This window comes from Mustela erminea, chromosome 13, assembly GCF_009829155.1.
Source record: "Mustela erminea isolate mMusErm1 chromosome 13, mMusErm1.Pri, whole genome shotgun sequence".
In the NCBI taxonomy this organism is placed as follows: Eukaryota; Metazoa; Chordata; class Mammalia; order Carnivora; family Mustelidae; genus Mustela; species Mustela erminea.
The window spans coordinates 853,047-870,726 of record NC_045626.1 but is presented as its reverse complement, the minus strand read 5'-3'; positions in this window follow the sequence as shown (position 1 = coordinate 870,726).

The window sequence follows — 17,680 nt, the reverse complement described above, 5'->3', positions numbered from 1 at the left end:
AACTAATTAAAAAGTATCGCTGAAGGGCTGAAAAGCAATTGTTCTCAAACTCTGCACAGTGTCATTTTCTCCGCGTGGGCGCGGGAAGGCGGCGGTCCCCCTGCCTGCCGCCGCTCTGAGTTGGCAGCCTCTGCCGCCCCGACCGGAGCCACACGAGGCCACCGGCGACGACAGGCCGGTCCTTTGTCTCCCGTTGGCGCAAGCGTTTCCAGCCCAACCCTCCACGGGGCTGGATTTATCTTGTCTGATATCACGGAAGCCCAGACCCCTCGCCTGGGTCCTCGCATGCATGCTGGTGGCTCAGGGATAACGTCCCACGCGTGGAGCCCCCAGCCTCGCCTGCCACCCCACCCGTGGGCCTCGGGTCTCAGCCTGTGGTGCTCGTTCGCGAATTGCCGGCGGCCGGGGAAGGTGCAGGACCCATGTGTGCCTTCGGAAGGGCTTCTGATGGCGCCTCGCGAGGAAACAGGCTGTGATGCATTTGGACGTGCAGGTCTGTTGGCTGACTTTTCAGCTACATTAAATTCGATCTACAGAATATTCTAGACACAACAAGGGAAAAAATTATGTTCTCGCTTCTTTTCCCAGCTACTGGGAACTCCTGGTGTTCAGCACCCGTCGCGGAGGGAGCTTCTGCTGTTCTGCCCACACTTCTGTCCCCCGGGTGCAGGTTGGGGTGTGGGCGTGCCCTACGCTATCTGGGCCGGCGAGCTCCTTGGGGCATGGCAAAGGGCACCAGAGGCACCGGCCGAGCTGGCCTCACTGTGCTCCCTTACGTGGTGGAAGAGAAGTGGCATTAAAACTCCTTCCAATTCTAAAATGCAGGGTGGGGTGTGTGCGTGTGGTCTGTTTGTTTGTTTGTTATTTTGAAAGACCTACCACTAATGTATACCTTCCTTTTTCCTCCTAAAATTCATGAGACAAATTGACAGTGTTTATACAGAGAAAATACAAATGATTACCTATGAATATAAATACGAAAATTCTATTACAAATGACTTCGCTAAGGAAAATCTGTGCAATCATTTTTGGACCATGAAAACGTGTTCGTGTCTCTGCTTATTCTAAATCTGAGTTTATTAGGGCTTTTTAAAATGAAACTATAATTAAGGTAAAATAAAGGAAGTTCTGTAAACCTTATGCTTACTGCATTTTCTATCAGAAAAGAGTCTTCAAAATGCTGCTCTTCCCATCCGTGTGCAGCACCCGAGGCACACGTACAGTCCCTCGTCATGACCACACGCACGCACACATGCACACACGCGTGTGCACATATTAAGAGGAAGATGCCATCTAAAGCGCGATGCTTATTTCTTACTGTCCTTTTCAGTAAGATAGTAGAGGACACGAACTATTAACGGGGGTTTTCCTGCCCTAATTTATTACCTAACTTAGTATGTCTGCGTTTTCTGGCCTGGCTTCGGAAGTGCGGCAGATTGGATTTGGACGGCTCTGCCTCTAAGTCCCCCACTTCCGAGTGAATTCCGTGTTTCCCCGAGCCCTGGACTAACCCGGGGGAGATCACGAGGGTGGCAGGGGCAGGGCCGGGAGCGTGCCATGCTGTCCCCAGCCAGAGCCCCCGGCGTCCCCGAGGGGAAGCCTGCGGCTCCGAGCCCTGCCCTGGAGAGGAGCCGGCCTCCTGCATCCAGATGGGTCACTCTGAGTGATTCAAAGGTGGAAATACATGTCTGCTTTCAGCTCTTCCAAATGGGATTATTTGAGAACACGAGGATTTTATAAAGCCCCAAACACCTTCTAGGTTGGTATGATACACATATTTTTAGATTCTAGAATGGCCCCTAAACTGGAGTTTATAGGTGGACGTGAGGGTCCTTTCCCTCAGCGGCCATCCTGGTGCTCGAGGCGCTTTGTCTCCTTTCTAGCTCAACTTAAAGGACGCCTGAATTTTAATAGCTTTTTACAATCAGGGATATAATATCCAAGACAAAAGTCTTACATTTATTTTACAACTAGACTTTTATTATGTGCAGAACATATAATGTTATTTGCTGTAGGAAGGACAATCTAAGAGCAGCTCCTGTTCTGACCTAGAATCACCCAGAAGAAACCGGACACGCCCTCCCAGGAACACGGCCGCTGACGAAGAGCCAGCAGCTTCGGGAACTGTTTTCCACACTTCAGATGGCAAAAGCTGTAGCGATCCACGAGGGGGAAATGTGTAGAAGCCTCTCCATACGTTTAAATACTTTAAAGATAAATTAGATTCTGAATTTAAGTCCGCTTTCCTTTGCCAGTCAGCCGGGAGCCGCCGTGCTTTCCCGCAGGGAGTCCTAGGTGGCGGCGAGCGCGGAGACCCAGCATGTCCCCCTCGCCCCCCTCTAGTCAGTGTCTGTGGTTTCAGTGGGCGCCGGCACGTGGCGCGGCCGTCAGGGGCCCCCGGTAGCAGGTGAGCTCCACCCAGGGACCCCTCGAAGGGCTGGGTCCGGGCCCACAAGAAGAGAATCCTCTGGCCCTGCTGTTTCTTCTTCCGTGCTTTAAAAGATTTCACGGACCCTCCGAAGAAGTAGGCATCGCGAAGGTGCCTCTCGGGGGCCCTGGCCGTCGGGCGGTCCGGCACCGTCTGCGGACACGCGCAGAAAGTGCGTCGAGCCGGCGGCCGAGCTCACCCGAGCCGCAGCTCCATCTTCCCCGGCTGCGCTGGTGGCCGCCGGCTCGTCTGAGAGCCCGGCCTGGAAGCCACCAGCCTAGGAAACGAGCAACTGCAGCGCAAACCCGAAGAAGTCCCCCACCTCGGTCCCAGCTCCGGCATCCGCCGCCTAGACTCAGTCAGGACCTACAGCAATCTGGGGAAATGAACTTTCTCCATGAATATCTGTAAATGATTCGTTTTTCCTCAGGAAAACGCCAGGCGTATTTTTCGTGGTCTCAGTGCCTCTTACGGGGCCTGAAGAAGCTGGGCGTGCTGCTGAAGCTGGTGGCTCCCGCAAGACCTCTGTCCCCGATCACGGCTTGCCTGGGGAGGGACCATTGAGATGGACCCGCGTTCAGGCTGCCCTCTCTCATCCAGAACGTGTCTGCCAGGGCAGGGCCTCTGGGTCTTTGGTGTCTATTCGGTCTCGATCCTGGCACCTGGTGGGCCGGTGCGCCGGGCAGGACCTACCTCAGAGAGCATATTGGAAGCCACAGTCCTCCTCTGGTTCTTGTAGGGCTGGTCCCTCAGGCCGAGCCCTGCGTCCCGCAGTCTCCGGGTCCTGAATTAGATGCTCGGTTTTAGAAACGGTGTGAGATCTGCCTGGCTCTGGAAAAGGCTCTCACAAATATCCTTAAACCCCAATCTGTGTCTTTCCACAGTCAGTGCAAAGAACTCACTGAAATTGTTTTGATCTTTGCTTCAATGTCAGAAAAACATGTACGTTGTCGATAAGCTCTGTGTGCCTGAAAGAGGGACTCCTCAAAGAACTTTCTGCGGAGATGTGATGAATCCGCTCCGTGAATATCTGCTTGTCCAGAATAACAAGGAAAGCTTCTTGAGCAGAAAATAATGCTGCATTAATTATTGTATTAATGCATACTCCCTGAGGTAAGGAAATGCTAGTTTTTCTAAACTTTGTAGGCACAGATAAGACAGTTGGCATTTGTTTGCAAGCCTAGCTTGATTGTTAGAAGAGAAAATATTCAATATTTTACATGCATTTAAAAATTGCATATTCAATTGCAATCATTTGTATTCTCTCTACTTTTGTAATTAAAGAGATTGGAGTTTTGCCCTTGATGTGTTGGAACTCCATTAGCAGAATGGCTACTGGCTTAGAGGTAATCCTGGAATGTTGGACTCACTAATGTGAGTCTGGCCAGTCCTCGCGCACCTCAGCATGAGGGCCAGCTGCACCAGCTGTGGGAGCCGTCCTCGTCCCCAGCGATGGGCCTCCCCATGGGCTTTGCTCTGAGCTGCTGACGGCTCACTTCTCTTGCCTGCACCTACTGGAACCTTTGATATTTAAGTTAGGGTGAGTTTCCTTTAGAAATGTGAAAACCATCTTAAAACATTCCCATCTTTCCAGACATAAAAAATGTTTTCCAAATGAAAAATAAAATGTATTAAACGAGCTCTCCAGCATTTGAGTGCCTAAAGCTATGGGTGAGGAGTGCGGGGTCTGTGTTCCACCTCCTACCCCTCCCCCACACCCCGCTTGGATGGTGGCTTCCCTCCTGCTCTCTGTCGCCGCCCCCACCCCCGACTGGCCGCAGAAGCCAAGCTATGACTCCGGGACAGCTGGAAGACGCTGGTGGGCTCTTAAACCGTTCTTCCTCCAAACCAAAACCCCTTGGCGTCGGGTCTTGAAAACAGAGTGTCTTCGCAGGCGTGGATGAGACTGGGCCTCCTGGAGGCGGGAGAGCCGAGGGCAGCCCTGTGCATCCCCAGGGCTGAGTATCTAATCCAGGCTGTGAGGCCAGAGAGCCCACGTAGGAGACCACCCACGTGGGCCTTTAGGGTGTCTGCCAACCCCCAACCCCTCCCTGGGCACAGCTCTGGAGGGAGCACAGGTGTGGCCAGAGCAGCAGGGTTCAGGATCTCAGGACACGGGCTTCCTGGGGAAGGCAGCCCTGAGCACACTGGACGTGTCAGCCCATCCACTGCCTGAAGGTACACTGGGCCCGGACTGGCTTGCCCGCGCCCACATGCAGCCCCAGGGCCCCATGGACGGTCATCCCGGCCGGTGGAGGGCACACCTAGCCCTCCCAGGAGCAGCGGAATGGTGTCACACAAGTAGACACAAAGACAGTTGACCTTGTCCCCACAGGCCCCTCTGACCTTCAACCAGCCCCTGAGGTGAGGTGTGTTTGAGCCTGGGGGCTGCCAGAAGAGTCCCAGATGGAGGCTCTGCCTCAGGCTGGTACGTGGGCTCATGGCCCAAAGGCTGTTCACCATCTCCTGGCCACAGAACACTGATCGTGAGGGGCACCAGGTGCCTGGGGAGTTCTAGGGTGTCTCGGGCTGTCCGAGGGCCAAACTGTCCCCGTGGTCCTTCCCTTTGAGCTCGCCTAGAGACAAGGTGTCTCCTATACCTCAGCCCATGGTCACTGTCTGCTCTGCCCATGATGTACCTGAGGCCCTAGGTGGCGTGGATGTGTTTGAGGAGGTGAGTATCAACACTGCTTTCTCCAGTTACATCACACTTTTATTTTAAGTGCACTGCGTGTCGGTTCCTGCTCTGAGCGCCGAGACCAGCCGTGTCCCCAGCAGGCAGTCTGCATTGTCAGTGCCTGCATTTTTCCAAGGTGCAGAAAATCTGTAACAGGACAGTTGAATCTGGACTGTCCACCCACTGAGGGGCCAGACTAGTTAGCTCTGTTACTAGTCAGCATGCGTCCCCGTAGTGGGGAGAGAGAGGCTCAAACAACAGAGGTCTGTCCCAGGGACGTGTAAGGGCGACCAATGTGAGCAAAGACTCTTGTTCAACGTCTCTGACCTTGCTGACTTCCTTGACTAGATGACTGGGCGACGGTGGGGAGACGGAGAGATGGACCAGTGATGGGCGGTGGGTGATAAATGGTGGTTGCTGGGTCGATGGCAGAGGGATGATGGGTAGAGGATAGACAGGTAGGCGGATAGACAGATGATCGGTGGGTGGTGGGGATGACGGAGAGATGGGTTATAGGACGGACGGACGGACAGACGGACCGACGGATGATGAGTAGATGATAGACGGTTCCCGCACTCTCAGAAGGAGTAGAAATTTCACTGAAGTGCCACACTTGCCCTCAGGAAACCTTGCTTAGCTAGGCTCTATCCCTGTGCTGAGGCCACAGGAGGCTCGGTTGCTTCGCCTCTAGCACACACACCTCCCTCCCCCTTCGCAGTGGGTCTCCTGTTGAGCCGCTGCCGGTCCCACAGCTGTGTGCTTCAGAACCGCCTGGGCTGCTTCCACTGTAGATGCCCGGGCACACCGCAGAAGCCGGAAGCTCAGGGTCAGGTTTGAGGTTTTGGGGTCCAGGATGATTTGTGTTCCTCTGGCATAGGGACCAGAGCAGGGGTTGCAGTCCTGGCCACTCCTTGGAGTCCCCTGCAGAGATGCTCTCATTCCCAAGCTCGGCTGGCCTCCCTCCAGACCAGGCGAACCAGGGACTGTGGTGTTCAGCATTCTGGACACACCAGGGCTTTGCACAACAGTGACATTCATCCAGACCCCCTGGAGCTCTTGTTAAAATGCAGATTCTGGTTCCACAGCTCTGAGGTGGGGCCTGGGATTCTGCATGTCTAGCAGGATGTGACGTGGCTAGATCGGAAGAGCGCTAAACACAGTGAAGACACGGGGAGCCTTGGGGACTACTCAAGGACAGGATCGAACACGCTGCTGTGAACAGGAGACGCTCAGCTTCGACACGGCCAGAGGCTCCCGGTCTGACGCCCTTCCCTTTCCCCAGGCCCTTCTTCTGCAGTTAAGTTTGCAGTCGGCTGCAAATAACAGAAAGTCCATCTAATGACTTAAATGGAGGGTTATTTTCGTCATGAACAGTCCAGGGTTTGATAGCTGCTGGGGCTGATTCGATTGTCGCCAGGGGCATTACTATGTTGTTTTGTCCTCATGCTGCTCCCTCGTGAGCCCAGAGTAGCTGCTGCCGTCCCAGGGATTGCACTCACGCTCCGCTCAGACGAAAGAAGGGAAGAGGACATGTGGCCTGAAGCCAATGACCTGTCTCTTTACCAGGAAAGCAAAAGCTTGTTTACAAAGAGCACCTGGCCGACTTCTGCCGTCCTTTCTCGGACCAGCACTGTGTCACATGCCCACCCCCCACCCCCACCCCGTGCTGGAAGAGGCTAAGAAAGTAGGTGTGTATAAGAGACGGTCAGCAAAAACCAGCGCCTCTGATGGTTTCTCACTGACACCTGCTGGAGGAGTCTTCCAGAAGGCCTCCGTTCTGCCTGCCGTACACTCTCTGCTACCCAGGGGGTATACAGGTTAGGATACGGTGCCATCCTGTTGAGAATGAGCTTTCAGACCAGAGAGACCTGCGCCAACACTCAGCTCTGACGGTGGCCATGACCCATGCTCTCCAGGTCTTAATTTCAGGGTCGGCGCACAGGGCCTAGGGTACCACCTCACTGTGCTTCCTCGGGCTCAGGTCCACAGCACCCCCAGCATGAGAACCACTGTTACTGGGCAGCTCCCTCTATCCAGAACGCCTTCCCAGGCCCTTCCCAGGGTGGCTTACTCATGGCCTCAAGACCCATCCCTCTCGGGGCGCCTGGGTGGCTCAGTGGGTTAAAGCCTCTGCCTTCGGCTCAGGTTGTGATCCCAGGGTCCTGGGATCGAGCCCCGCATAGGGCTCTCTGCTCGGGGGGGAGCCTGCTTCCCCCTCTCTCTCTGCCTGCCTCTCTGCCTGCTTGTGATCTCTGTCAAATAAATAAATAAAATCTTAAAAAAAAAAAAAAGACCCATTCCTCCCAAAGAGGGGCCATTATCTACAAGCAGAGCAAGGATGAGGCCTCTGATGGGGCTGCCTTCTGAAAGCACTGGAGGGGAGCCTGGCAGGGGCACTGCACCAGTCCAGGCCCAGTGGATGCAGGCCCAGTGGATGATCTATCCCCTAGCAACTTCTGCTGAGAGTGGGCACAGCAGGTGTGGGGCATACTGCCCCAAGGACTCAAGGACCCATGCATCTGAACATTGGAGGTGAGGCTCAGCCAGCCCTGAGCTCTGACACAGTGAAAGCAGACAAAGCAGGCCTCTGGCTAGAGGTGTAACAAAGTCCATGCCTGCCCCCCACCCCCACACATCTGGCCACCGAGCGGAACCATTGCAGTGGCCACCTGCAGTGGGTCCCTCCCCCTCACTCTCCTCCGTGTCCACTGTATGGTACCCACTGCTAGTGACACAGCCCGGCTCTGGACAGCCAGAGCTGTGTGGCGCTGAGGGGCACAGAAGGCAGGCCCTGCATGTTGACAACCCCACGGAAGGCCAGGGACCCTGGGATTAATCTTGTCGTCACCAGAGCAGCCGTCCTTCGCTCGGGCTCTCCCCTTCCTGGGCAAGCCCAAAGCCGGCACGTGGTCCATGTCTAACAAAACATGTTGATGGCCTGAAATCGGTGTTGCATATGCAGAAATATTCTCAGCACTTTAAAGAAGTGCGGGTAAACCGAGAGGAAAGCGAACACGCCAAAGAAGCTGGGCACTTTCCACCCGCCTTCTCATGCTTCAGTCGTGCTTGCTGACAGGGAATTCGGAGCCGTGTCCCTGCGGTCACATCTCTGTGTTCGGCTTAATGATGTGGGCAACTGCAGACGGAGGTGAGGATAACTTGAAAAGAAAAGGGTATTATTGGTAAATGCGCTAGAAGCCTTGCAAATTTGAGAGGATAAATTGAAATTTTACAGGACTAATGAGTTTTTGAAAACTGTTAGCCAGGCTTGTCCAAACAGTTCTCTCCCTATTTAAGATTTTCTAAATTAGAAACTCAGAAATTTCAGGAGCTGTTTTGGTCCTGGAATGAATAAACAGCCAAAGTAGATGGTGTGTTTCCATTCATTAAAGTTACATTGTATCTTGCTTCCATTATAATCATAGTGTATTATTCTTACTGTAATTGATGGTCTGTTCCAGCACCTGCTTTTCTGAGCCAAAGTCTAGATACTTTGTAACCATCTGTGGACTAAGCTGTCAAGAATATGTGAATTCTAGGCATTTACATATAATATTTTCATGTACTGTGGTATCCTGAAATATTTTCATTTAAACCTAAAATTAAATGTTGAGGTAAATGCAATATTTTTGAAACTGTTTATGGTTCAAAGAGCTTATAACCCAGGATTTATGAGAAGCTTGAATCTGATCTTGGGTTTAAGTCCTTTGAATATATAGTCATCATTGCACACTGCTCTGTGCCCGGAGCCACATTTGTGTATTTGACTCCAAAAGTCTTGCCTTGAGGGCTGAACTAGTCATACACTTGAATCACACAAGTGACCTTTATTCTTGCTACACTCACCAACAACTCCATCCAATACCCCCGTCAGCTTGTTAAACACCGTTTGCCTCCGCATACTTCACCTGCTGCCTCGGATCGGTCATGCCCGTCCGTCAGCGGAGCTGGCACTTCGCTTCACAATTGAGACTTCCACCATGTGACCTCATGTCGTGGCACGCGAGGGGTAAGCTAAGTACTCTGGCACACCATTTCCTTCTTGCACAGATCATGTGGGACTATCTTGTCTTTAGCCGAAACATTATCAGTAAAGGATTTTATCCCCACTGCCTAAAAACATTCTGAAACGTAACACAGACGCATCAAAACTAAGTTGGTTGCCATTTATATTGACAATGATGAGAAATAATTATAAATCCTAAATTTTGGTGTTTTGAATATTTGTTGCCCTCTAAATATTTAACATAAGAATTTTGTTAACATGGTAGAATTTTTCAGACTCCAGCTTTAACCCATGCCATTGGTTCACATGGACCTTAATGCTAGAATAACGGGTTCTGAAGGTTTTGCCCCTCCCTTTCAGAACGGGAATTCCGAATTTGTACAGATGTGTCTCCTCTTTAAATGAACCTATGCGTTCGTTGTGTCAGTGATAGTTTTCAAAGTGTGAGTCATAACCCATTTGTGGGTCATGAAATCAATTTAGTGGCTCTAAACCAGCATTTTTTCAGTGAAGGAAAGTAGAATAGAAAGTAGAAATAGAAAAAGGCTGCAGGCAAGTTGAACCAGCGAGTCCTACTTTGTATGCACGTGCACGGAGACGGCACCTGTATGTGGCATGGTCATGGTCAAAACGTTTGACAAACATGGCTAGCTTTATAGAGCTTTCTCTTTCTCTCTGCTTTCTCTTCTTTTGAGTCTTTGGGTTACTTAATAAGGAGTCAAGGCTAAGGCAGAAAATCCGAAGTCTGCCAAGATTCAGATTTGGGTCCTAGCATGTGCTCGCTGGCACACTGATGAAGCCGTGTGCCTCAGTCGTCTCCTCTGGAAAATGGGTGCTGTCCCAGCACCTGCTTCACAGGCTCGTTGGAAGTTCCATGAGTTCACTGGCGTAAAGGGTCTGGGCCGGTGCTTGGCAGGGAGTAGGTCCTTGGTAAGCATCAGCAAACGCTATTATCAACTCCTGACTGCTCACTTACCGTGTTACATCCCTGGTATTTATTCTTTCAACGTTTTATGTTTGGGGTTAAGTTTTAATTTTTAAATATATTTTTAGAAGATTTTATTTATTTATTTGACAGATCACAAGTAGGCAGAGAGGCAGGCAGAGAGGGGGGGCGGAAGCAGGCTCCCCACTGAGCAGAGAGCCCGATGCGGGGCTCTATCCCAGGACCCTGGGATCATGACCTGAGCCGAAGGCAGAGGCTTTAACCCACTGAGCCACCCAGGCGCCCCTTGGGGTTTAGTTTTAAATGAAGACATGCATTCCTTTATACTGGAATTATTCATACAATAATTAAATTTCTTGCAATTCCTGAGATGGAAGCTTTATTAGATATTAAAAAGAGTGATTCCCGTGTGAATTTAAATATATTGGAACAAACCTAATGAAGTTTCAGTTACAGGAACCGTTCCCCGAGTGCACGTACTTCTGATGTAACGGTGGAGGAGTTTCCTAACGCGGGTTTCGCACGATGAGATACATGGGGAAATGTCACCTGCTACTTGGCAGTGAAATGATGAAATGCAACAATTTTTAGGGGAAGACACGTTTAAGAGTAAACACCAAGATATATTCCTGGGGTTTTTGGAAGGTTATTTGTGATTTCTATGAGAAATTAAGGAGAGTGGGTCTAACTATACCGAAGCAATGGCAAGCTATACTCGTCCAACCAGAGCTAGTACGAGAGTCAGAAACAAATCATACTTGAGGAAGCTAAAATAAAAGAGAGGATTGTTACTTACAGTTCGATCCTACAAAAATGTTCAATTTTTAAGTAGAGAAAACCATCAGAACTGTAATTTTGTAGGTCTGGCAAAATCAGATTCTTGAAAGGCTACATTTAATATGAACAGGCAAGCATTCCATCCTAATGAGTGACCATCTGACTTCTGAAATTACATGTAATTCAGTGACCAAAGAATTATAAATAAGAGGTGCCTGGGGGCTCAGTCACTTAAGTGTCTGTCTTCGGCTCAGGTCATGATCACAGGGTCCTGGGATCGAGCCCCACATCAGGCTCCCTGCTCAGCACGATTCTCTCCCTCTCTCTGTCAAATAAATAAACCTTTTTTTTTTTTTTTAAGAAAAAGAATTATAAACAAAACTCAGAATGAGACATTTCATTGATCAAGCACCTTAACTTCACAAGGCATAGCCCCAAATCGAACAATTATCTGGGCAAACACTACTCTTTGTATTTTTCATGGTCTAAGAGAAACAGTAGCTTTTTGTGAATTATGAGAGAATGTATGTGCTGATGCTTGTACACATGGGATTTTCGACCCACGGCTTTCTTTCCTTTGGTGCAATAAATCTAGATTTCACTTACACGGAGACCCAGAAGTCTTTTTCCCCGGCAGAATGTGTATAATTGGTTGTTGAGGAAAATACATAATTAGTTTTGTAAACATTAGCGTGATGAAAGCATTTCGGCATATTCTAGATATTAGAAATAATGGCAGAAACAAAACCTTCTTCATGACAGGAAAACTTGTTTCAAACCCTGAAGAACACGGACGGGGCTGCAGCGGTCCGGCAGAGGTGAGGGGAGTCTCCCTGGGCTGTAGGGCCTGCGGCTGGGCTGGGGAGGAGCGGTTTGCACAGAGGAACACACACAGTCCTGTGTACACAAACCAGGAGCTTTGCACTGGAAACAATGATTCAAAGAAGCTCCAGGACAAAGTGTTCCAGACCTGACTTGTCTCAGAGGGGCTCTCCTGGAATGGGCCACGTGACAGGACTACCAAGTCAGGGATTATTTTGTTCAAAGACCACTTTAGACGCGTAGCTGAGCAGGAACTCTGCGAGCTGAGCGTGCTGTCAACACTCGGTTACCACTATTCACACTACTCGGGCCGTCACGTCTTGGGTCCTTCCAGACACAAACGCATATGAGAACCCTGTTGGCCGTGAGAACCCTGAGCTGTCCCGGTGCCTGCTTGCGGCACGTTCAGCGCCGCGGCTTCTCTGAGAAGAACCTTGTTCAAGGCTTGTCTTAGTACTGAAACTTCCTGACTCACACCGGGTTTCAGTCTACGCCGTAACTGGATTTACATGGGTCCAAAAGTGGCCTGGATACTTTTGTGTTGGATATTCCTTTAATTCTGGGGTAACATCAGGAAAACGGTATTTCCTTGGGGAGCCCGGTGGTGCAGTTGCTTGAGTGACCGACACTTGGTTTCTGCTCAGGTCCTGATCTCAGTTGTGAGACTGAGCCCCACATTGGGCTCTGCGCTCAACAGGGCGACCGCTTTTCTCCTGCTCCCTCTGCCCCTCCCCCCTCACACTCACATGTGCTCTCTATCTAAAATAAATAAAGAAACAAACAAAGAAACAAACAAATAAATAAGATCTTTAAAGGAAGAAAAAAGAAAATGGTATTTCCCGAAGCAATCCCTGACTAACTTTGAATTGTGATGTTGGCCGATTAATTTTTAGTCTGTTTTGGCTGGTAGTTACAACGTCCGCTGAAAAGCCCTCTGGCTTCAACGTCTGCTCCACTTGCTCCCCCAAATGATTTCCTCAGTGTCTGTAAACAGCTAGTCGGCAGAGTAGAAACTGCTGCACTGAGCAAGGGTGTGGCCTGGGAGCAAATCATCTTGGAAAACGCTTGGTGGAAAGGTTTAAGCATGTTTGCTTCGCTGCAGGACTTCTCAGAGCCTTAAGAAAGCTAAAAACCATCCTAAATCTCAAAGAAAGCAGTGCAGTATGCATGTATCCCGGATGTGGACCACAGAACCACGTTTGGGAAGCCTCGAGCTCCACGCTCTCACTCAGCTGCTACTCTGCTGTCCCCCGCCGTGGTTGGCCAACTGCTCTGCCCTAGATGCGGCCTTGTTCCTGCCAGGCTCTCTCCTCCTGGTACTACCTGACTGTGCTCTGTTCTCTAGGCCCACCTCCCTTCACACTGGCTCCTGGGGCTGCTGGAGCAAAGTCCTAGAGCGAGCCTGAAAGAATGGGTGCTTGTTCTCTCCAAGTACGAGGAGCCTGGCTCCCCAAATCCACATGTCGGCAGGGTCCAGCTTTTGGTGCTGCTGGCGGTCCTTAGTTTGCACAAGTGTCACTGACCTCTGCCTTTGTCTGTGCATGGTGGTCCTCCCCCTGTGTGTCTCCAGATTTCCCTCTTCTTACACGTTAGGGTCCAGACTAAGCCACACAACCTCGTGCCACCCAACTACCTGTGACTTTATTGACTCACGGCGAGCTTGTGGAGTAATGGGCGTTCCCCGTCTCTGTCCCGCTACACCGGCGGGGTTTAGCAAGCAAACGTGCACTTGTTCCAACCACCGTGTTTCATCATTGTTTTTATCTGGATTCATTGTGGAATTTTACCCCCAAGTCCAGATTTCTAGCTTGTATAAAATAGCCATGCCTGGAGATACCGGGCCTGCTTGTCTACACAGCCCCATCGCCCAGAGCTGGGGAACAGCTCTCCTGGAGACAAGACCTCAGAGGACATCAGATTTCCACCCAGCCATTTCCCCACATGCCCTGAGGCCACAAGCACCCCATCTGCCATCCTCATGTGGGACCAGGGTTTCCCTTTAACAGTGTTTGCACACCCGGCCCACTCATGGACCCACCTGCTCCGTAGACTTTGGCATGTGCACCCCTGCCCTGGGCGTTCAGGCTTGAGTTCTTGGTATGTCAATAGCTTGGCTGCTTCATTTCCTCCTTCCTCTTGCATGGTACAGACGAGTGTAATTCCCAAATTCTGCAAGAATGCCTCCCGCCCACAGCTGTGAACGTGGGCGGAAGAGTCTGGAAGCTGCCTGGGCCCCGGCGGCGTGGTCTCTTGGCTGAGGCCCCCTGGGAGGGCACCCACACTGGGGAGTCGGTCTCTATCCCTTCCCACAGGCACCGCCCGCATCTCTCCTGCAGCAGCAGGGTTTAAAAGCACGCGCTCATCTCGCGCTTGTGCTTGTTTGCTTCCGGTGCTTGGTTTCACTGTTGCCTTTTAGTGCTAGACGCAGGTGTCAAGCCGAAGCAGGCTGAAGAGATGAACCTCAAGGTTCTCCTTGACTTTGGTGTTTCCCCTGAGAGCACGGGTTCCACTGGAAACCAGAGTGAGAGGCGGAGCAGTCGCCAGGTGCCCCCGGCAATTTGGTGCAAACCGTGAGGGCCTGGCCTTCATGACCTGGAAACAGCACAGGCACCGCCAGGGTCCGGGAAGCTGCTCCTGGCACATCACCAGACATAGTTGCCCTAACCTGCTGGGGGGAGCGTGCAGGCTCCTCGCGGCCACGCCTCACAGCCCCTCGGAGAGGCCACAGACTGTCCTCCGTTCCTGTCCCCCAGACCTGAAACCTTCATGCCCCTTTATTTACATCTGTATTCCCTCTAACCCTCCAGACCCAGCCTGCCCACGAGATGCCGCAGGGGGAGGATGGGCGAGTCCACTCCCTTCCGTGCTTAAATAGCTTTGGAGAACCTCTGTGCCTTTGGACCTTCCCGGTAACTGTTATCACGCAGGTGATAAACAATATGGGGATATTTTGCAAGTTAAATCATTAACGTTTATACCTACGGTGGCAGGTCCTGTCACCAGCTTGAAGCATCTGAGCGCCTACTGTCTCCCCAGCTCACGAGCTGCCCAGCTGGTTCAGAGCGCTGGGGGGAGAGGCCAGGCCCCCGAGTCCAGATAAAGGACAGTTCGCTACCTTCCAGACTCTCAGCATTTCGCCCTGGGGGCCAGAGGGCGGCACCAGAACACAGAGCTGGTCACAGGAGGGGACTCTGAGTGGAGGGTCACCGATCCTTTCCTAACAGGCAGGAAGGGCCGGTCTCCTCCCCTGTTGCCACCCCCCAAAGCCAGAAGCCAGCCTGCTACTGCCCCCAAAGGAGACACACTCCTCATCTTCTCCTGCCGTTCATTGTGCCGACATCATGAGAAGGTGGTTTTGAACAAAGAGCCCTCGGTGCCTCCCTCATGGGCTGGGCAGGGATGGAAGAAGGCCATTTAAGAATTGTCTTCCAGCAGGAATTCAACCTGACCCCACAACAGCCTTCGGCTTACAGAAAATGCAACCATTTGTTAAAAATGTGTATTTAAGTGAACATACACTGTCAAGTCCTTTTTACATATGAACTCTGACTCTCATTAGGTGGAAAGGCATAGGACCTGGCTCTTATCTAAAAATCAGAATAAATGCCCAGACTTGGGACTCCTGTCCCCGACCCAGAAGCCAGATGTGGTTTTCAGACCCATCTTCTCCTTAGATGTCCCGTCCTGTCACGCAGCATAGAAGGCAGAGGAGAACCGCGGCCCGCAGCGCCGGCTAACAGCTGACGCCGCTATGACAGTGGTCCTGAAGGCGTCGATCGGCACTGTCGGCCGCTAATTCAGCTTCTCAGAACGGCGGTGATGGAAGGCTCCTTCCAAGTAGATGACTTTTTATGCTGAATCAATTTGGTTTGTAAGAAAAAGAAATGAAATCCGACAGCCGCATGAAGCAAGGAAGCATTTCCAATAGTGTCACTGTTTCGAGCATGTTTCTCCCTCTTGCTCTCATTCCCATTACTAAGAAAAATTTCTGCCCAAAGAGCTGTTGTTTTGTGAGTTATGGGGACTGGGTAAGTCCTAAGAAATAAACAGTCTGCCTCATCAGCGGCGCCCACAATACCGGCTCCCAGCCCTGGGGCCGGCGCCCGTCCCCAGGGCTCTCGCGGTCCCCCATCTCCGAACCATCGGGAACCTGCCACCATCTCCGTGTGCCTCAGGCCTTCCTTCAGCCTGACTTTGTCTCTTGATGTGGTCGCCCACCCCGCCCAGGGTCTCCACCGTCCCCACCAAGTTAAACAACTGGGCAGTTACCTGTTTGTATTGATCAACACGAGGTTCCGGGAAAAGCCGGTGTATTTACACCAAGCTCTCAGGCTCTGCCAACACCGGCATGCCGCATGCCCTGGGAAGCACGAGCTGGCCAGGGCTCCCGGTGTGTCCCCAGCACCCGGCCTCGCCACCGCCCCCCCAAGACACCAGCGTGGAGGTCTGGTGTGCACAGGCCAGTGTGCTGTAGGGCTGGACCAGATCTGAAGGTTGTGCTTTTCTCCTCCGGGAACAGGGGTGGACGCTCCTTGATAAAGGAGCTGGCATGGAGGATTCTCCAGGCCAAACACAATGACTGACAGGGTCGTCCTTCGCCAGGCGCTGTCAGGGATCCTGTGTGAGAAGGAAGGAAACACGCTTCTGGCTCCTCGAGCTTGCTGTCCCCAAGGAATGAGGAGAGAAGTACACACAGCGAATTGAGTCCCGGAGTGTCAGTGCCTCGCAGGATCCCGGTCTAATCTGACTTTTCTAATCACGGGTCCATATCACTGGGTCCTTATTTGAAAAGACAGACATGACCTTAAGCTGCTGGGTACTAGGAGCCCGGGAACGAAAGGAAGGGGACCACCTGTTTAACGACTCGCAGTAACTGGGTCCTACAGCAGGAAAAACTAAGGAGGTGATGAAGGTACGCACATGAGGGTACAACCATGTAGTGACATTGTCACATAATTGTATCAAATACACCATTCCAGTGTAAAATGTTAATAACAGAAACTAGATGTGGGGGTGTATGGAGGATGGTCTGAACTCTCTTTGCAATTTTTCTATAAATCTAAAACTCCTCTTGGGACGCCTGGGTGGCTCAGTTGGTTAAGCGGCTGCCTTCGGCTCAGGTCATGATCTCAGTGTCCTGGGATCGAGCCCCGCATCGGGCTTCTTGCTCGGCAGGGAGCCTGCTTCTCCCTCTGCCTCTGCCTGCCTCTCTCTCCGCCTGTGCTCACTAGCTCTCTCTCCCTCTATTCCTGACAAATAAATAAATAAAATCTTTAAAAATAAAAAATAAAAATAAATAAAATAAAACTCCTCTAAAATAAACCTTTATTTAAACTAATTTTTAAAAATGAACTGAACTGAGTCTCGTCCCCCGTCCTAGGTCGTGAGGGAAGCTGGTGGGCGTCTCCAGAAATACAGAAACGACACGCAGACACAAGCACGCGGATGGATGGGGGAGGGGTGGCCGCAGCTCACAAGCCCTTTCCCGCGCGAACAGAAGCCAGAGGCACCGAGGGGCTCCGGACGCCAGACGGCCACAGTGACACAAAGACGGAGCCGGGATGTCCCGGGCACCTCTTTTCTGGGCCCTGTCTGGTTCTCCTAGCAGTCCCTCTGTCCCTACAGGCCGCACGCGGGCTGGGTCTCCACCAGCCCCGGGAGCCAGCCGGTTCAGCGAGAAACGCACCCACAGCGGTTCCTCCGGCCCCTGGGTAAAACCGTGGGCGGCCTCCAGGCCCCCTGGGAGCGAACCTCCACGAGTGGTGGTCAGCCAGGCGAGCGCCTCCAGCCGACCCCCTACTGGCTGACAAGTGCATTCAGACTCCCCCAACAGTGGCCCTTTCAAATACATATTTGTGCCGTGAAAGCTTTCTCCTTAGATAAAGTGACGCCTGTTTCTAGAAACAACGGTCACGAAACGTCATTCCGCCTACACTCCGCAGCGTCTCTGCCTCTGACAAAGCCGCCGGGGGAAGTCGCAGCCGACACCCGCCATCCGGCACGGTGCAGGAGTACTGGGGGACA